This window comes from Mustela erminea, chromosome 1 (assembly GCF_009829155.1).
Source record: "Mustela erminea isolate mMusErm1 chromosome 1, mMusErm1.Pri, whole genome shotgun sequence".
NCBI classification, from domain to species: Eukaryota; Metazoa; Chordata; class Mammalia; order Carnivora; family Mustelidae; genus Mustela; species Mustela erminea.
Genome location: NC_045614.1, coordinates 207,030,421 through 207,052,623, shown reverse-complemented (window position 1 = coordinate 207,052,623; position 22,203 = coordinate 207,030,421). Strand labels below are relative to the sequence as shown.

General features: G+C 41.3%; 1 pseudogene; it reads left to right on the top strand.

Annotated features, from left to right (window-relative positions):
- The first annotated feature begins 392 nt into the window (after positions 1-392).
- Positions 393-696, top strand: LOC116567620 (annotated as a pseudogene).
- Positions 697-22,203: the final 21,507 nt, after the last annotated feature.

Sequence of the window (22,203 nt, the reverse complement as noted above, 5' to 3'; positions counted from 1 at the left end):
TTCCAATCCATTTATAAAACTGGAAAAAGTCTAAAGTATACAACTAATGGTACAAGGCAGTATATGATTTTTGGTAGAAGAGATGTGGCCTGGAAGCAGAACTGAGGACTCCTTGATTCTCCCTCAGTTGGCAACTCTGCTAGATAGCTACCACATTGTCCTTTGACTTGCAGGAGAGGAATGCCTATTGCCTATAGACCTAGTGTCTTCTCTATCTCTGCTTGCTTATCCAAACTACACTCAAATATCCCCATGTCCCTTTCAATGTGGACTTACTCTAGAGGCAGGTCAAGGTTGTACTAGTTGTTAATATTGACCTGATAATTTTTTACCACACACAAGGGAAGGAAATTCTTTTAAAAGCAAACCACTCGGTCCCTGCTTTGCCTCGGGCCAAGGTTTCAACAGACCTCACCAAAATGCCGTCTCAAACGGAACATGCCATGGAAACCATGATGTTCACGTTTCACAAGTTTGCTGGTGATAAAGGCTACTTAACAAAGGAGGACCTGTGAGTTCCCTGGATTTTTGGAAAATCAGAAAGACCCTCTGGCCGTGGACAAAATAATAAAGGACCTCAACCAGTGCTGAGATGGCAAAGTGGCCTTCCAGAGCTGCTTCTCACTAATCGCAGGGCTCACCATTGCATGCAATGACTATTTTTTGGTACACATGAAGCAGAAGGGAAAGAAATAGGAGATACTGAGCATCATTCCTGCCCAATGAGAGTTCTCCCAAAGGGTCTCTTAAAGAATCTGTCCTACAGCTTCCCCCTGTATAAAGGATTCCATGGCAGTTGGGGACCCTCAGAAAATGTACAAATAAAATCCAACCCCCATTTGAGAAGCAGAGAAAGAAAAGTCAGATAAGTTTTTGGTTTTTATATTGTTTGCATCCTCTTGCCCTCAATAAACAAATTCCTTTTTTTTTAAAGTATTTCTTTTTTTAAAGATTTTATTTATTTATCTGACAGAGAGAGATCACAAGGAGACAGAGAGGCAGACAGAGAGAGAGAGAGAGGGAAGCAGGCTCCCTGCTGATCAAAGAGCCCGATGCGGGCCTCGATCCCAGGACCCTGAGATCATGACCTGAGCCGAAGGCAGCGGCTTAACCCACTGAGCCACCCAGGTGCCCAACAAATTCCTTTTTTTAGTTAAAAAAAAAAAAAAAAAGCAAACCACTCACCTCATTTTTATCCCTCCAGCTAAATATCTCCCTCCTGTGCTCTGTCAGCAGTGGGGTTCAGTTGTGTGTCATGTCTTTATTGTATGCTTGGACCTTGCCAGGATCTAAATGGGTGGAGAAGGGCCTTGAGCTCTCCCAGAAGTCAGAGTAGGCACAGCTAGCGATGCTAAGTGCCTCAAGAGACTCCTGGAATTTCTGGGTATGAATGGATCCCAGGGGAGGAATGCATCAGGAGGTCAATGGGCCATAGACTCTTTCATGGAGGAAGGGAACCATCTATGCCTCAAAGGATAGGGATGATTTGATAGAGCAGAGAGTGGGGAGTGTTGTCCAACCAGGAGTCCGGAGTGAACAAAGCAGAAGAGTGGGACTCTAGTGTTTAGGGTACAGATGTTATGCTATTTTGACCTGACTTTGTAAATGCGATTTCAGTTGTCTGATTTGAGTCTTTCTCAAAATATAGCTGGTATTTATAGGATAGGGTGGCAGCTGAGGTTCTTAGATGGAGTAAAATGATGATGCTGAGAAATTGGGGAAGCTTAGGACATGGATTTTTTTCTTAATCCTTTTTAATTGGAAGCCCCCGAGGAAACAGTGGTCTCTGGCCCTATGTTTACCTGCAGATTAAATGAAACAGAAGTTACTTGGTAATTTCTCTTGTCCTTGGTTCAAAAAGCCTACTTCAGAGAGGAGCGTAAGGAACAGTCAACAAGATGGTGAGGACAGTTGTAGTTTCCTACCGTTTCACTATTGGTGTGCAAAGAGCAGGTCAGCAGCAAGAGATAGCACAGATTAGCTTCAATCCTATGGATTTACCCCCTGAGCAGTCTGCAGGGAAACCCGCTCCTCATGGTGAAAGGGGTAGATGATATCTTTTTTTTAAAAGTAGATTTTTCTTTTTTTAAAAAATTGAAATTAAACTCCAATAAGTCTGAGTGTGGAAGTAACCAAGCATAAATTGTCATGGTCTTGGGTTACAATATTCAACAACTGGTTAATTAAGAATCTCTCAGAGAGATTTTCTAAGCATAAGATTCTGTAAATTATGGAAATATTCTAGGGCAGAGGGTCCTGGAGGACACTGTTCAGACAACATTAATTATTATGGATTATTCTAGAACAGGTTTCTAGAAATCTTTTCTAGAAAAATCTATCGTAAGTATATTACTTTTACTTTATTTTACTTAGCATATGTGTGATCTCTTCATTGGAGTCTCACTCCTCTGTGTCTGCAATGTTTTCTAGTTTTCTTGGGTTTCCCACTGAATTAAAATTTCTTTCCGTAGATGACACAACTCGAAGTAGTATCAGTCATGACTATTTTGGATGGGATTAGTTGCTTATAGCAAATTGATCATGGCAAGGGCACATCCTGCAAATACAGACATCCAGGAGAGAAGGACCCCTGGGGCCCTGTGTTATGATTTGCCAAGGGCGACTTGGTTTATCATTTCAGGTATTTGGATTCCTGGTGACAGAAACTGACTCTAGTCAATAAAGGGGGAAGAAATAAAGAAATATATGGAACTGAAGGAGTAGATGAATAAATGAAATAAGCATAAGAATCTGTGCAGAGCTGAAGAAAGAATGAGCAGAGTGTGATGCCTTCGGGATGTATTTATATCAGTTATTTTCTCCCTTTCAATCTCTGCACAAAATCTGAATCTTGGGTGGGTGTGAGGAACATTCAGCCTTGGTTTATCTCCCCTTGGTCAGGAAAAGTGAGGGCATATTATTCTTGTTCTTGCTTTTTTTTTTTTTTAAAGGTTTTTATTTATGTATTTATTGGGGTTGGGGGAGAAGAAGGAGAGGGAGAGAGAGAACCTCAAGCAGACTCTACGTTGAGCTCAGAGCCCTAAGGGCTCGGTCCCAGAACCCTGAGATCATGACCTGAGCTAAAATCAAGAGTTGGATGCTTAACTGACTAAGCCACCCAGGTGCCCCAGGGGAGGGCATCTTCAATGGCAGACAGCTCTACTGGAACCATAAATGAGGAGAGTGGTTCTATGCAGGAAAGGCAAGGTGTTGTTTTCAAAATCAAATGATTCGGGTTTCAGGTCCTGAACAACAACAGACATCATCTCCAGACAGCTAGAAAGTTCTCTAGTGTTTTCAAATTGGGAGGAGAGTTTTTTCTATTCACTTTCATTATAACCTCCAGGGATTCCAAACAAGTTTGTCAAGATTTAAACACAAAGGTGCTTGTAAACTAGGTAATAAACACTAGAGCAGAGGAACAACTGGTAGATGCTGCAATAACTTCATTTTCATTCTAAAGCATAAAAAGGTAAGTGATCTCTCATATAACTAGTTCCATGTTTCTAAATGAAATCTTCATAATATTGTAGGGTAGCATCAGTATAATATGGTAGAAAAAGCCTGGACCCTGAACTGGAGGAGTTTATAAACTTGAATTTTGTTTTTTGTTTTTGGCAATTCTCTCTCTCTCTCACTCTCTTTTTTTCTTGTAATAAGGAACTAGCAATATCTATCTCAGGGTAATTGCAAGGTATGTGAGACTCTTGGTGTATATTAAAACCTTAATAAATGCTAGTTTCCTTCTTCCCACTGTGTGTTTGTGTGTACTTTTTGCTTTTTACATGAATCATGTTCTAATGTAGATTACGTTTCCCTGTAATGAGCTGAAAACCAATTCTCCTTCCTTCAATTTTATTTTTTTTGCTTTGGTGCTGATGTTGGTAACTACAGCAAACAGCAGATAGGTCTGTCTCTATTCCGAGGTCCATTTTACAAAAATATCATCATCTTTCCCTTAATTGCAGATGGGGCAATTTATATACCAGGTTGTCTTAAACATCTCATCCAGCAATAGTCAGGTATAGTTTGAAGGCAGAATGAGATCCTGTATGGGTCTGAATCATAGCTTGAAGCAAAATCATCCAGTTATGAGTGCTTGGTTGAGCAAAGAAAAAGGAATATCTTACAACACCTAAATTGCAATGGATGAGAGTAGTATGTCATTCATTGCAATTTAAGTATTCTAAAATATTTCTTTTTTCTGCTCAACCAATTTCTCATAATGAAATGCTTTAATGGGGTGAGTCTTCCTAATTTTTAAGTGAGGCTGAAAGTAGAAAGTGGCACAGAAATAAATAAAAAGCTGTTTTGTAGGCCTCTGGAGGGGGGAGAAGATAGATCTCAGAACATGTAGAAGAAGGAAAAAGCCACCTTGGAAAATACACAGGCTTCCCGCCCTTATCAAAAGTTTTGCTTTCTGTGGCTTCAGTTACCTTCAAGTAACTGAGAACAGGTGACCCTTTTTCTGACCGATCGTCAGGAGGTCAAGAGTAGCCTGCTGCTCCGGGTCAGTGCTTATGTCTCTTACCTCACTTCATCTCATGGGCATTTTATCATCTCACATCATCACAAGAAGAAGGGTGAGGACCATACAATGAGATGTTTTGAGAGGGAGAGAGAGAGAGACCACATTCATATAACTTCTGTTTCAGTATATTATTATAATTGTTCTATCTTATTATTAGCTATTGTTAATCTCTCATTGTGCCTCAGTTATAAATTTGTCTTTATCAAAGGTATGTATGGATAGAGAAAAACATAGTATATATGTAGTTCGGTACTATCTAGGATTTCAGTCACCCACTCGGGAGCTGGGGACATATTTCTCATGGATAAGGGAGTCTACTGTAGTAGACAGAAAACCGCCACTTCCACCCATCCCTCCCCCCATAGAACATGGAGAATGGGCTTCAGGGTCAACCAGAATAGAATTAGAATTCCATCCCTGCCCCTGCCTAGGAGCCATTGACTTTGGAGTCATTTCTCAGTCCCTCTGGTTGTCAATGTCCTCATCATTGTCCCCATGTAAAATGAGCCTAAATAATGACTCTCTTAGCAGAGTTACTGTGAGGGTAAAATGACAATGCAAAGCACCTTGGAGTGATTGGAACATACAAAACATTCCATAGATGATATCATGCTTCTGGTTTAACACATTTAGTTTAAAAAGTGTTCTAAACTATATATTTAAAATATGTCTTCATCAGGAACATATCTGAAAATTATGCTTTTATTTATGGTTGATAATATTAATTCTCACATTCTAAGATGAGAATGTGATGGGATATAGTGTAAAAGAAAATACGGATTCTGGGGTCACGCAAATTTTAGCTTCCTTTTCTGGGGAGCTGGGATATTTGGACAAGTCACTATAGCTTGCTGAATCTCAGCGTCTTCATCCACAAAATGGGGATAGTACACTTTACCTCTTGGAGTTTTGGGAGCCTTATAAAACAACCAATGAAAATTGACTGGCATGTACTAAGCCACAAACACTGGTTCTATTCCTTTGTGGTATTATTCTGAGACTATCATAATCCTGTTACACCTCACAGTAGCTTCAGAATATGGGCAGAATAGAGAAACTTGGCATCACAAATGGTATATATTATAATGGAATCATAGAATATAGAATTTGAAAGCGAACCTGATACGAATGAAGTTTCAATATTGGTCATTGGTGTGCCAGTGCCTTTTGGAGCCTCCTTGGTAATTAAGTTGCTGGTTAATTTCTGTAGGAACTAGTCCCTCACTGGCTTAGAGTAAAGAGGCCATTCTATTTATAGGCAGCTTTAACTTCGTCAGGAAGTTCTCTATGTTAAACCGAAGCCGCCTCCTGGTAATTTCTCCTTATTGGTCATTTCCAGATCCCGACAATCTTCCCATCATAGCCCTTTGTTAATTTAGAGTGTGCTCTCACAGAAGAGGCACCTGGCCTGGAGCGGGCCCTCACCAAATACTGCCTAAATGAATGACGGGGTGACTAAAGAACTAGGACGAGAATGAGAACCATTTAACAGAATGGATGTTTAACTATCTATGCCGAAAATGTTAGCACATTTTCACCTGTGCTAAATTATCATATATCACTCATGGTATAAGAGGGAATGCAGAATCATTATGGGCTTTGTAGAATGAGATATATTATAGGATTGCAGCCTTCCACAATTACAGAAGAAGCTGGAAAAGTAGGGGATTGAAAGGAGTTGCAGGATCAGGGAATCATCACCATCCAGCCCTTCTGAAGCAGTAGTGCAAGTGGACCAGTGGGTTAGCAATATGGGAAGGCAGGGACATCATCTGAGGAGTAGGACTGGGAAGGAAATGTGGTGATGGGAGTGGTCTAAGGAAGATGGCGGTCCAGGCCTCTTGCAGCAAGAGAAAATTCTCCAGCAGACTTGGAACTCTGCCATCAGCAATCCCAGGTACCAAGCCTGCTGGCCCAAAGCTGCAGATTTCAGACTTGCCAGCCTCCATAATCATGTAAGTCAATTCCATTGATAATAGACAAGCAGGCAGGCATCCAGATTGATGGATGGGTGGATGGATGGATGGATGGATAGATACATAGATCAATCCCATTGGTTCTGTTTCTTCAGAGAACCCTGACTAATACACTGACTGATAGCCATTCCTAGCTGACAACCACATGAAGGACTGAGTTGGGGAGGTGGTGTCCTCACTGGAAATTCTAGCTCTCACAATCATGAGCATCTGTTTGTAGAGTCTGCCATTACATTGCTAAAGAATCCTCAATCTTCCAGATACCTTTGCTCTGCATGGGAAGAGACACCTGTTTAAGGGCAGTTAACCCTGATAGCTGGAGGGGAGCAGCTTGCTAGAGAATGAGCTATGCCCTGGGCTCTGCCTGCTCTGGCTCCGACTTCGAAACTTGCTTCTTTGATGACATCACCTCCTTTTTTCCTTGAGTATCTCTGACATTCTTTTCCCTGTCTCTCCACTCACACCCAGTCACCTCTCCTCAGACTGCCTACCCCTCTTCTGTGGTCCTAGTCTGTCCCCACTCCCTCCTGATCTTTAGCTCTGCACATGGCCAGGACTCGTCATGCCCACATCATGCCCTCCTTTCTGTCCCAGATTTCTTGCTTTGGCAACTTCCATCACAACCATAATGCAGACTCCAAAATCTTAGGCAATCGGATTATTTGCTTTCTCCATCCTGACTGGTTTCTAAGACTCACTGAAGAACATCTTGTCACTTTGCCGATTGGCTTTGAGATTCCCCCCACGACATCTTCGCCAGCTGGACTGTCCTTTTCCCCAAGTTGATGTCATTGCTGAACACATTTCTTAAGTCTTCTTAAGAATGTGCAGAGAAATAACCCGTGCTTTGGCATCACAGCCTAGATTCAAAACCACTCTCTGCTCCTTTACTTACAGCTATGTGTTCTTGGTCATGTTATTTTGCTTCCCTGAGCTTCAGCTTCCTTAACTCTAAAATACATTTAATAAAAGCTATTTAATATGCTGTTAAAAGTTTGGATGAGTACTGTGGCCAGAGTGGTCATAGATGACAAGCAATGTCAATGAATTTCCCTTTTCCTTCTCAACGTTCAAAGAGCAGGTGCCACATCGGTGTAATATCCAGATTCCCCCACCCCCCCAATAATGCAGTCTTCTTCAGATGAAGCCTGGCCATGAACACTTTGTGATTGTCAAGGTCAGAGGGAAGGTCACGTGGACTTCTTCCTTTGGTGGCAGCCCTGCTCTCCAGAGCCGTGTCCCATCTCCAGTCACAACAAATCACGTTGCAGCCTCATAAATTCAAGCAACACGGCTGAATTTGCCTCTCTTTTTATTCAAGGCCAAAGTTCATGTTGAATTTAATCAGGTCTGAAGTGGCAATAGGAATCCGCAAACTGCAAGATATATGTGACGACTAATGAATGCATCTCCGTACAGCTCCGCTGCCTGGAGAGGAGGAACAGCCGCAGGATAATGACAGCCATCAAAAGAGGAAAAATAATTAACGACAACAGAAAGAAAATGATTCCAAAGTAATCAGGTTGCTCATGATACACAGGTTGGAAAAATTAATTCAAAGGGCATTTCTCCATTTCTTCTGAGTAGGTATCAAAGACAATGGAAGACATCTTTTATTATAGCTATATGGTCAACTCTATTCTTATGCAAAGGTGAAATACAATTAAAGCAATATAGGTCATTTTACGTGATAGCTATGTGGTCAACTCTAAACTTTTCTCTTTGTGCAGAAAGGGAGGCGATTGAAGACAAAACAACTTGATTTAAGCAAGTAAGTATTTAGGGCTGACGATGAGCCTTGAGTAACTGAATAACCTCTAGGGTATAGTACATGAAGAGGTTGAAGGCAGTACCTTATTGAGATAGAGAACGAGTGTCCTTGAGCTTAGTTGTTGCGATCAGATGTTTTGAAAGTGGGAACCAGGAAAGAGCTATGGTGGCCAGGGAAAAATGAGGGAGAAGTTTGGAACCAGGTTTCTGACTGGAGAATACTTTTGTTTCTTTCTCAAGCTAAGGAAGACTCCCAAGTCCATCTTGCCCCTGAGAAAACATTCTAAGAAAGAGAATTCCAGGTAACTTTTTAAATACATTTTTTAAAGATTTTATTTATCTATTTGAGAGAGGATGGAGGGAGAGAGGGAAAGAAGAGGACTCCCCACAGAATGGGGAGCCCAGCATGGGGCTCAATTCCAGAACCCTGGGATCATGACCTGAGCCAAAGGCAGATGCTTAACTAGTTGATCCCCTAGGCACTCCTTTCAGGTACCTTTGAACTGGAAGGCCATATACAGAGTGATCTCTTGAACATTCTAGCCTTATTTGATTCAGACCAATTTGGTTGGTAAAGTAGTTATAATGAAGGAAGACTACCATAATAGCAGTGATGAAGAGGACAGACAATGTGAAAATAGTAATTCCCATTTATTGAGCTCTTGTTACATGCCAGACCCCTAGCTCTACACACTTCCTAGTATGATCCATTTCATCCTTATGGGATTCTTAGTCAGAGGCCCTTAATCTCTTTATCTATAATTTCCACTTAACCTCTAGAGTTCTTTTTCTCATCTGAGAAATGAGGGCATTACATGAGACAATGGACAGAAAGCCTTTGGCACAGCGTCTGTTGCTGAGGAAGTATTCACTGAGAGTTGTATTCATTCTTGTGACTATTACAGGGAAATGTCCAAAGGCACATGCCCAAGGGCTCCCATGACCCGGCTCGCTCTGCATTCACTCGTGTCTGTCACTCTGCCACCCCAGGTGTTTTCCTCAGCCTTACTCACTCGTCACCAGTACAGACTGTCTTCCCTTCTCCAGGCTCAGTCTCTTAGGCTCCAACTTGACTTAGGCCATTACCTAGAAGTATCCTGGGAAGTGTTATTGACCCCCTGACACTAATCACATCACATGACTCTGTGGTGCCCTAGTCTGTGCTTGAGGAAAGCTCCCAGATACTTCATAAGTCCTGGTTTTATAGTATCTCTCCCAGCCTTGCCCTGCTTTCCCTTTGGTGACCAACATCACAAAGGCAGGAGGAAGAATGGCTTCAGGTGCACTTCTGTTAAGTAAGTGTTCTCCAGAGAAACAGGATATTTATATATCTATCTGTATCTATATATTCTCTCTCTTTTTTAATAGGTAAATATAATGAGATTTATTATTAGGAATTGGCTCACACAGTTATGGAGTCTGAAAGTCCCAAGATCTTCAGGTCAGGAAGCTGAAGTCCCAGGAGAGCCAATGGTATAGTTCTTGTCCATAGACCAGCAAGCTCAAGACCCAGGAAGAACCAATGTTTCAGTTTGAGTCTGAAGACAGGGAAATCCCAGGTCTCAGTTTAAATGTAGTCAAGTAAGGGTCATTCTCTCTTATTTTAGGGAGAGTCAGACTTTCTCTTCTATTTAGGCCTTTAGCTGATTGAATGAAGCCTTCCTTCTCCCTACTAGGGAGGACAATCTGCTTTACTCAGTCTATCCATTAAAATCTTAATCTCATCCAAAACACCCTAACAGAAACACCCAGAATAACATTTGATACACTATCCCTCCCAGTCAAGCTGACACATAAAATTAACCGTCATAATTCCCATTCTCTCTTTTCAAGCCCCCTCCCTCATCCCGTCAGTAAAATGGCCTTTTGCTCAAAGGTCCCAAGTAATTTAAATTTTGCCCACCAGGGTGAATTTTTATCTCAGGGACAAGAGATGGGAGGGATGGGATGGGGAAGGAATGGCAGGAGTAATTAAAAGCACTTGTTATAATTGCTTTTTGTTACACCCAACTAATTGGCAAGCAGTAACAAGGAGGAGGTCATTATGCAAATGTGTGGCTGCTTTGTTCTGCTGGAGGTAGGGGTATCAGAACAGAGGATGGGTACCTCTCTCCTGGTTAGTTTCTTGAGGGTCTTTTCATTATACGTTGTTGTTCTTCTTTTTTTAAAGTTTATTTATTGTTGTTGTTGTTATTATTATTATTATTTAGTACTCTCACAATGCTTTGAAACTGGAGCTCAATCACAAGGAAAAGTTCAGAAGGAACTCAAGCACCTGGAAGCTAACGACCACTTTGCTTAAGAATGCTTGGATGAACCAGGAGATCAAAGAAGAACTGAAACAATTCGTGGAAACCAATGAGAATGAAGACGCTTCGGTCCAAAACCTATGGGATACAGCAAAGGTGGTCCTAAGGGGGAAATACATAGCCATCCAAGCCTCCCTCAAAAAAATGGAAAAATCCAGAACACACCAGCTGTCTCTACACATTAAAGAACTGGAGAATCAACAACAAATCAAACCAACTCCACATATAAGAAGGGAAATAATCAAGATTAGAGCTGAGATCGATGAGGTAGAAATCAGAGATACAGTAGAATGTATCAATGAAACTAGAAGCTGTTTTTTTAAAAAGAATCAATAAGATCGATAAACCATTGGCAACACTAATCCAAAAGAAAAGAGAGAAAGCTCAAATACATAAAATTATGAATGAAAAGGGAGAGATCACAACGAACACCAAGGAAGTAGAAACAATCATCAGAAGTTATTATCAACAGTTATATGCCAATAAGCTAAGCAACCTAGATGAAATGGATGCATTCCTGGAAAACTAGAAACTCCCAAAACTGGAAGGGAGAAATTGACAACCTGAATAGACCAATATCTAGTAATGAGATTGAAGCGGTGATCCAAAACCTCCCAAAAAACGAGAGCCCAGGACCTGATGGATTCCCTGGGGAATTCTACCAAACTTTCAAAGAAGAAAAAACACCTATTCTCCTGAAGCTGTTTCAAAAAATTGAAGCAGAAGGAAAACTTTCTGACTCTTTCTATGAAGCCAGAATTACCCTAATCCACAAACCAGGCAAAGACCCTACCAAAAAGGAGAATTTCAGACCAATATCATTGATGAATATGGATGCTATGATGCTCAACAAGATCCTAGCAAACTGGATCCAACAGCGCATTAAAAAGATTATTTAGTACTCTCTACACCCAACATGGGGCCCGAACTCAGAACCTAAAGATCAAGAGTCATATGCTATTCCGACTGAGCCAGGCTGGTGCCCCTATACTTTCTTATCAGTAACACTTGGCCTCCACAGGACAGGTCTCTGTGATCTTGATTTATTAGCTTTTCTCAGTCTACTCCAAACAGGCTGTATTCAGAGTGACCGCTGACCCTGAATTCATGCCATTTGCCTCTCCATCATTAACTACCACCATCCTTTTGATGCATAGCTTGGGTCTCATCTTCTCCTTGACACTGTTCAGTCCTCAATGTCTTTCCATTTCTCTGCATTCTTTTCTTCTAGCCTCTTCTATACACTGACTGCTGTCATTTGGGAAGATAAACCTGAATGATCTCAAGTTATTAAGGACTTTTCCCTGTTATCTTCCCATCAGCAGAAGGCAGAGCAAACAACCTCAGGATAAAGCTTTGAGTCTTGTGTATCTCCATGAGCAACTGCAGGAGTCCTGAGACTCAAGTCCTGCTAAAAAAGTAGTCATCAATTTTACAATAAGTGACTCCAAAATATAAGTCAAATGGCATAACTCCTCTGATCAAAACTCTCTAATGACTTTTTATCTCAATTACAGTGAAAGCCAAGCCCTACCACAGCTGACAAGGAATAGCTCGGTCTAATCCTCTGTCTCCTCTGATCTTGGCTCCTACAATTGTCCCTCTTGTCCAGCAAAGCATCACCTAGAGAAATCTGTGTCAGGAAGGGCCCTCAAGCGCTGAGTCTCCCTTGTACTGTAAAGGCCAAGACAGATACAAATAAGATGCTTAATTCTTTCTTTGAAGATAAGGGAGGAGACTTCCCATTTCTTCAAGCAGCTTCATTAGAAAACTCATAATTGTAAATTCTTTCCCTCTTTGAATGTATGTAAATCTTTTTAAAAGCTCAATAAGCCTCTTGTCAGGTTTATGACCCAGAAATGTCTTTCTCAAGTGCTCCATCTCCCAGTTTCCGTGGGAGGATAGGGACCTGACTTTGGCAGGTGCCTCACTCCAACCCATTCCTGTCATGAAGATGTGAGAGGTTTATTTTTTCTTTCCGTAAAGCCAATTAGCAAACACAGAGGGTGACCTCAGTTCCCAGGTGACTCTGGGATGATCTCGGTGTGACAAATGGTGCTGTCAGGTCCCGTTATAGGGGAGTGCTTATTGTTTATCTTGAGAACATGCATGTAATCGGTTTTATCTGCTTGGCTCCATAAAATGGTAAGATTCCCGCCCCCCTTCTTTGCAATCTGTTTGCGGATTGCCTATGATACACAGCATATTCTGATTTAATGGTTATTCAGTGATAGAACAGTTTTATTTCTCTTCTATCTTTTTCTGAGTCAGGAGAGATTTTGCTAATTACATTGCAATTACAATTACAATTACACTACCTGCCTGGATGGGTCCCTCACACTTCTAGGTCCCTATGGCTCCCAATTTCTACCTCCACACTTTCCTCTTCTACTTCATTGCACCAACAGTGGATTTTCCACTTTCTTTTCCTTCTAGGAAAAGATTTCCCCATATTATATTTTTCTCCCCATAGCACTGATCTTTACAGACCAGACTTAATGGAAAATCTCCATCATCCGAATCTTCCAGGCATGTTTTTGGCTGTGGAAACTCTTTTGTTTGGATTCCCCCAGCAGTCCTTAGACAAAGACTTGAGTGCAAGTAGTTTATTTGGGAGGGACAAGGAACACCAGTGGAGGAGCAGGGAAGTGAGCAAGGAAAAAGAAGGCCAACAAGGGGTGGATTATAATTATTGCAGTGGATGATGGGAGCTTAATCTCACATGGAAACTTGGAGAAGGGTCAAACATGCACATAGGAATGACATCATGGAGAAGTCAGGAAGCTGGGGTATTTATTCACCCCCGAGAGTCAAGGCTGTAGGTAGTTATTCATTCCCTGGCACATCCAACCTGTCTTGCTTGTGAGCAGAGTTACCCTTCGTCGCTCAGCAAGAAGCCAGCAGGCATAGTGATGTGGATTCTGTCGTGCAAGAATTGCCCACATTGGAGGTCAGGGCAGTAAAGGGCAGGACAAGCAGTATCTGCAACGGGAATCTGCAGTAGGACGCCGAGTGGACATAGGGATGTGCAACCCCGATGCCTTCACCGCTGGGCTTGGGTCCAGCCGCTGAGCGTATGGTGCCCACATGGCCTTCAGCCATCATTTCTTTAGGATCAGCTCAGCATCAGGCTGTGTCCAAGGTCATGCTCATATCTAATGACTGATCTGTATAGGAGTATGAAGGTCAGATCACATTGGCCCTACTTGGCTCAAGGCTAGAGGGCTGTTCCAGAGGCAGAGGCCACGTGGGTCAGCCCAGGCTGTGTTGAGACAATATCATGGCTCTGCTTCTCCTTCTGCCCAGTTCTGCTCCCTGCTGCTCCTTCCCTTAGGGCTGTCTTAGAGCTCTGCTTAACAAACCACCTGCCCTCAAAACCCCTTCCCCAAGTCTGCATCCCACAGCCCCACCTGCTTTAATGTGGAAGAAGCAATTCTCATGGATGAAAGCACATTGGCTCAATATTTTAAGCTTATCATCCCCTGCTAAGTGGCGGTAAAGGATCTACATACCCTAGTTCCTCCACAGTAAGCAACGGCAGGCCCTTATAAGGGCAATGGTAATTTTTAATAAGCGATTATCTCCATTCTTCTCAGGGAAGATTCTCTTTCAGTTTGGACTGTCTTCTTCATGCTTTGCATGGTTCTGGTATTGAGACCTCTTTTTCTTGCTTCAGGGACTTCAATTCTCTGTCTTTCAAGGTGATTCTGGTCAACAATTCCAACTTTATCAACTGGTTTCTAAGGAAATATCGATTTCTCTGCAGTATCTGCCCAAAGCCCGTTGCCACCTTAAAAGAAACCTTGGCGAACCATGAAAGACTATGGACTCTGGGAAACAAATTGAGGCTTTTAGAGGGGAAAAAGGGTGGAGAGATGTGTGAGCCCAGTGATGGGTATTAAGGAGGGCACAGATTGCATGGAGCACTGGGTGTTATACACAAACAATGAATCATGGAACATAGGTATGGTGACTACGATAACACAATTCAAAAAAAAAAAAAAAAAGAAAGAAAGAAAAAAGAGAAATATTGGCCTGAGGTTGCACCTCTGGTGCTGCCAGCTGAGTGCTGGCAGTCTGTGTTCTACCTTCACTTGCTGAATTCCTTTTTCCTGCAAAGGCACTAGGAGCAGGGTTTGAACTTCCCCATCAGTGTCCAGGCTGCGGACCCACTACCCCGGTAGAAGCTTAGGGCACGTTCTGTGATTTTGCGGGCCAGCCCTTTGGCAGATGCCAAAGATCACACGATATCCAGTATTTGGGATTTTATACCCTAAAGCTTAAGGATGGTCCATCAATGGAGAGAAAAGCAAAAGAGGTATCAGAGGTTTTGTAAAAACACAAAAATGTGGCTTTACATTTTTTCTACATGTGTTCATAATTTGTTCTTGTTTTTTTATAATACAGAGCCATTTTAAAAAAGATTTATTTATTTGAGAGAGAGTGTGAGCACATGCAAGGTTGAGGGGGGGTAAAGCTGGAGGTTAGAGGGAGAGGGAGACAAGGGGACTCGGAGCTGGGGAGCCCTGCACCGGGCTCCATCCCAGGACCCTGGGATGGTGACCTGAACTGAAATCAAGAGTGGGGCACTCAACTGACAGAACTATGCAGGTGCCCCTAGAGGCACTGTTAATTCACCCAGTAAGTACCTTAAGGCTCATCCTAATTTTGGAATCATGGTATTTGTCTATACACCTTGCTTATACATGAACACAGACACACAGACACAGACACAGACACAGACACAGACACAGACCCAGACACAGACACAGTTTGTGTGAGCATCTCACCCCTGGGTACAATTGTTATTTGTCCCAGGAGCTGAAAAAAAAAAAAAAAAAAAAACTCGACATCCCCATAGCTGAGAAGCACTGTGTATGCACCCTCTTACAGAGTCAGGCATAATACCTTGCAATTTGCCAAGAAACATTAGTTAAAATTGTTTGCTATCCAGACAAGCCACAGGGAGGGAAAAGATATTTGCAACATCTATAACTGGCCAGTGTGTACTCGTGGGGACTACCAGAAACAACCCAAGTGCCTATCAACAATAGAATGGAAAAGTAAATTGTAGTACATTCTTGCAAAATAATACCACAAAGTAACAATAAGGACTAAACTACAGCTTTACACCCTGGATAAGCTTCATATTCATAATGTTGGGTGTCAGAACCAAGCCTAAGAGAATACAGAAGGAGCCTATTTACCTAAGATCCTAGATAGGAGCAACTAGGTTACAGGGTTAGAAATCAAGGTAGTGATTCCCTTCAGGGAGCTACTATTAGGGAGAGGGCCTAAGGCGGACACTAGGGCTTCTGGGGAGCTGGCAATTCATTTTAATTGGACCTGGGGGTTGGTCAAATGCTCTCTTTGATAAGTCATTGAACTGTTAACTTATTTTTGGGTGTGTGTTTTCTGCCCATTTGCCATATTCCAACTGAGAACACTCAATTTAAAAAGAGTCAGCTAAAAACGGAATTTACCAGACAATTTTTGAGTACCTTCCATGGGTTCTGTAACAGGCTAGGGCATATGTGGGTTTCAAATGAATAAACTCATTGCTTTATTTTTAAGAAACTCAAAATCCAGTAATTTATAATAGGGTGTATGTTTGGGGGAGGGGTTGATGAGTCCCTGCTCTTCTAGGATCAAAGTCAGAGTCGGGGAAGTTTTTCCTAATGCAACCAGGCTCCATCAGGGTATCCCTGCATTACTAGCATCTCTATGTTAGTCCTAGGGCTAATCATACCTGAAAGAGGATGACAGCAGTTTCAACAGGAACCACCAAGAAAATCAAGTGAAGCACCTCAATTAAGAAACTTGCTTACCTGTTGGTTTTGCTTTTCAGCTTGTACAGCCAATGTTTCCTGCTCAATGAATACTGAGTGTATCTGTTATAAAAAGGAAGGCATCAGTATTCCTCTGGGATTATAAATAGGAAATGGGTATTGTTAGCGGAGAAAATGATCTAGCTAAACATTAATCCGAACTTCAGTGGGAATTTTGATGTCTGAAAATTGTCCTAGAATTTTTGAAAATTGTACACTGGTTAAATTACTCCTTAGGATATTATATGAGAAAAATTGTTACACAACGTGAAATATATTAAGAAAAATGGTGTTTGCCATTTCTTGAATTAGTTTATTTATGCTATTAAAGATGTTCGGAAAAGTAAGGACATAAAGTTGATGTTCTTTGTGTTACTAAAAGATATTTTAGTTGGGCAATGGTATTAATGATTTTCACATAAAGCCTTCAGTATTTCAGTAGTCTGCCTGATGGGTCTGGGAGGGCTGATCAGAGCTTTAACAAAACTGATGTGAATATCAAACATTCCTAAGGCTATTAAATATGTCTGAAAAATATATACAGAAAAACAATGATATGGTAACGTGGAGTTACTCATGAGGACTGTTGAACTTGGAGATTGGCACAAATCTTGGCCAAGCAATTGCTTTTATGACCCCATTGCTGACTAGTATCTTCTACTTGACAGAAATAATATACCACACATGAGCCTCTCACTAAATTCAGCTTTCCCTGAATGTTCACCAAGATTTATCTCACATAAGATGGATTGAACTTTCAAGGCTTAGGAAAAACTGCACATTTGTTTCCAACTCACCAGCTAAAAAGTATGCCAACCTCATGTCACACTTGAAAGGAAGGCCTCAAAGATCATTATGATGCCCCAGAAAGGGACAGCATTCCATGTCACCACCTAACATCTCAAGACTGAAGCTATAAAAACACCCTTTTGGTCTGAAACCCAAGTTAACATTAAGCATCTGGGCTATAATAAGTTTATGACCACCTGTTAAGAATAACTTTTCAGTGATGCTTGGGGATTAGCTTTTTCATTAAGCTTTAGAGTGTGTACTATCTAGAATTTGCTTAGAAATATAGTTTGCTCTTGGACAATGTGGGGGTTGGGGAACCAACCCCCTTGCCGCCTAAACTCCGCATATGACTTTTGACTCCTCAAAAAAGTAACTACTACTAGCCTACTGTTGACTAAAAGCCTTATCTGTAACATAAAGTTGGATTTTGTATGTTGTATGTATTATGTCCTATATTCTTACAATATTAATCTAGAGAAAAGAAAACAATTTTTTTAAAGATTTTATTTATTTATTTAACAGAGAGACAGAGATCACAAGTAGGCAGAGAGGCAGGCAGATAGGGGGAAGCAGGCTCCCTGCTGAGCAGAGAGCCCGACTCGGGGCTTGATCCCAGGACCCTGGGATCACAACCTGAGCTGAAGGCGGATGCTTAACTGACTGAGCCACCCAGGTGCCTGAGAAAATAAAATGTTATTAAAGGAATCATAAGGAGGAGAAAATACATTGATAGCACTGTATCTATTAAAAAACAAAACAAAACAAAACAACCCTCATATATAAGTGGACCTGTGCAGTTTAAACCCATGTTGTTCACCATAAACTGTAGTTAAAAAAAAAAAATCTCTGTAGATTTTGTAAATGTTCTTGATTTATTGCTTATCTAATTATAAATGGGCTATCAGTGATAAACATCTAAAATAAAGAAGTAAGCTTTTGCTAACTCTTCTGTAGGTCTAATTTCTTGTAGAACGGTTAAATCCCAGTTGCCTTCAGACCAAGGAATATTTGTATTTATGACTTAAAATAGTGTTTTTGTATTAGGATAGCCAGACTATGCTGTGGTAACAGATACCCTCTCAGATCTCCGAGGATTCATCTAGGAAGGTTTCTTTCTGACCCTGTCTCCGTCTTATTCAAGTCAGGCACCTCTCCTTGGGGAGGCTGTGGCTCGGGGATCTGAGCTGCCTCAGTCTTACTGCTCCCGTGTCTCACTGTTCCAGTCAGGCTGAAGGATGACGGAAGAGGAGAAAACATGCAGAAGACATGGCAGCTCCTACGGCTTTGGATGGGATGTGACATACGAGTGCCCTTCCCTTTCCCCTATGCGAGGACACAGTCATATGTCTCTGCCCACCCAGGAAGGGCAGAATTGGTGGTCTCAGCCATGGCTAATTTCCTCAACCAGAACTGTATTGTTTTGCACATCTCAGGGGCTCTTTGCTCCTTTCTGTGCCCACCCCATGCTCCATTTATGGGTTTAACCCAAATATAAATACAATGGAGAAATGGAAAGATCAAGGGTGAACTTTCTTCATTTGACATAGGACGTTCTTTTCCAGGCTAACATAGTTCCTTGCCACTTTAAATGGTACAAGCTGTGGGCCCCTGGGTGGCTCAGTCAGTTAAGCATCTGGCTCTGACTTGGGTCATGATCCCAGGGTGCTGGGATGGAGCCCACATGGGGTTTCCTTCTCAGCAGGGAGCCTGTTTCTCCCTCTCCCTCTGGCTGCTGGTTCCTCTGCTTGTGGCCTCTCTCTCTCTGTCAAATAAATAAATAAAATCTTAAAAAAAAATGGTACAAACTCTCTTCTTGGCATTCCAAGACTCAAATAAATATGTAAATTCATGTATCTATCTACCTCTCTATTGTATGTTATGGGCATAAAATCTATAAAATATTCTAATTTGTTTTCTTATAAGAATAAACAAAAAGATGTTTATATTTTCTTATGGAATTTTTAAGGAGATTTTAATGGATTATAGACATTTGAAGGGATTAGAGGTTATCTAATAATTATTAGTTAATTTATTTAATCAAGACCTCATTTGGGGCTTCTTGTGCCTCAGCAATTCTGATAAAACATTATTGGTATTAGAATAGTTCAAAGTGTCTTTTTCCCTTACTTCCATCTCTGTCTACTTAACGTCCACGTACACAAGAGCATTTGGAGAGATTAGAACCTTAACTGACATTTTCAGGGCAGAAGGGAGGCATAGAGAAGTGATCATATGAGATAAGCTAAAGAAATACCTTTACCATCTTGTCTAGGAGCTCATTCATACAATCTAGCCCTGCCCAACTCACACCCTCCGTATGTGACCCATTCATCATAGGAATCCCTGCGAGAGGAGACCTGTATCCCACTCCACGGAATTTCTGAGAGAACAGTCCCCTCTACTCTTCATTGTCCAAAGAAAATCTGTTTGTCTTTACCTCTCCTGGATTTTGGAGCATAAAATTTTCTTCATCTTGTTACACATTGTTATATCCTATCTACGTCTTACCTACTTCTTCTTTCTTTTTTTTTAATATTTTATTTATTTTTTGATAGAGATCACAAGTAGGCAGAGAGGCAGGCAGAGAGAGAGAGGGAAGCAGGCTTCCTGCTGAGCAGAGAGCCCGATGTGGGCTCGATCCCAGGACCCTGAGATCATGATCTGAGCCGAAGGCAGAGGCTTTAACCCACTGAGCCACCCAGGCGCCCTATCCTACCTACTTCTTAAAAGTTTTTAGATGATTTACAGTAAAAACCAGTTACAATAAAACTGTGAAGCATGAGAGTCAAAGGAGAAGACTTAAATAATGAAGAGGGACAATGATGCTAGTTACTCCAGACTGAAGAAAAACCATTGTGATCAACTTGGAAACAGCTCCAAACTTTCTGGCTAAGGTTATTAAGGAATCTCATTAATTTTCATCTCACTTGATTTGGTAAGTTTCTTTTTTCGGTTTGCCATGATTGTTCTTGATTTGGGCTCTGTCACCCAATGTCTGGCTCACCTTTCTTTCGCTTATTTCTTTAACGTGTATTCCTCGTATGTCCTCATTCATTGATCCAAGTCAATTTGGGCCAATTCAAATCCAGTGACTAAGTCAATGAAAAAAATGTTAACAAAACAGGACCAAATAGAGCTTTGTGGTATGTTCTGGAGATAGCTTTCAGTGTTAACTCCCATTCATTCAACAATTCGTTCTCTCAAATATTACCAAATGCCGACATATTCCAGACACTGTGCAAAGCATATGGGAAATAGTTATTAGTTCTCTCTGCTCCTAAGAAGATTGCAATCTGAAAAAAGTAAAGCTTAGAGGGGTTTAGCAACTTATCTGAATTTAAACAGAGATCCAGTCAAATTACAGTGCTGGAATCTGAACTAAGTCAGTCTTTATCAAAACCCATGCTCTTAACTTTTATCCCCCTACTTCCTCTGTGGTAGGCAGAATTTCCACAATTCCCTCCACAAAAATATCCTTTTTCTGATCCACAGAAGCTGGGAAGATGATGAAATATCATTCCTATGGTCTCATTATGTCATCTGGCAGAGTTAACCTCACGATTATTTGGGTGGGCCTGCCTGATCACACGATTCCTTCAAAGCAGAGAGCTCCCACAACTAGTAGCAGATGAGGAAGTCTGAGATTCCAAGCACAAGAGTTTCAGTATGCTGTTGCTGGCTTTGAAGATGAAGGGGACCATCTGTGAATGAATGAGGTTTCTCTCTAAGAGCAGAGAGCCCCTATTAGCCAACAGCCAGGAAGGAACTGGGTGCCATAACCTAAATGAGTTTAGGATTAGACTCATCTCTAACGCCTCCAGGTAATAGCCTAGTCTGCCAGGTCTTGACTTTGGTCTTGTAAAGCCCTAAGCAGAGAACCCAGTCAAGCTTCCTGGGTTTCCGACCTACAGAATTGTGAGATCATGTATTGTTTAAGCTACTAAATTTGGGGTGGTTTTTTGCACAGCAATGGAAAACAAACACACGTTCTTAGATTAAAAAAAAAAAAAAAGTCATCAGTCTACCTTCTTTGGGTAACTGATCCGTGAATCACTGTGAATCAAAACAGATGCACCCTGTCTTCTACAAGAACTTCTTAATATTTCCTTAAATCATGAGAAAATTCCAGGAAAACCGATTGTAGCTGTTCATCAGATGCGTACTTTGAGTGGTCGTTCATATTTAGTGAGGTGCTTTCTTATATATTTCTCTTTGGAGGACCAGGAGTGGTAGCTGTCTCTGAGTGTATTTGCTCAGTAGGGAAACAGGGTCTCCGAGGTGAGAAGGCTTGTGTAATGTCACACAGGAAATAGGTGATGGATCAGGATTGTTTAAATGTGTTTTTCTTTATTTTAAAAAATCCTCTTTCGTTTAGGCAGCATGATTTCTAAACCTGACTCTGGGCCAAAATTTCCCCTAAAGGTGGATTTCATGTCTGATGCAGTTGTGACATTTACATAGGGAAATATCTTATAGCTGGTTTTTCTATTTTCATTTTTAGATGTATTTCATCATCATAGTGTCTTGGGTTTTGCCAGGAAAATGTCTTTTAGTGACCTCAATTATATGCTTTTGATTTGTTTAAAACATGCCATTTCCATTTCAGTAGTGATCCAACTGCTTGGCATTCGACAGAATCTCACATCCATTGTTGTATGAACAGACACCGAAAATCATTTTGATGCAGAAAAGGAAAGCAACTAAGTTTAGGTTACTAAAGGAAAGTCAGACTGAACTCTCTGACCCCGAGCCCCAAAGAGCACAGTATAAATGCTGGGCAAGCTATTTTTGTCCTCTGCTTTATAAATGAGTTCTTTTCTTTTTCTGTTGACTACTGTCTGGCACAGCTGCTGTTTTCAGAGCATAAAAGAGATGGGAATCGTGAAAGCACGGAAATAAAACCTTGCCTGAAACATGTTAGCCAGTGAATCATGGCCTGTCTCCCCCATGGCCTGTGCAGAGCCTCTAAGTCATTTGTGAATGAAGGAGCATAGGTT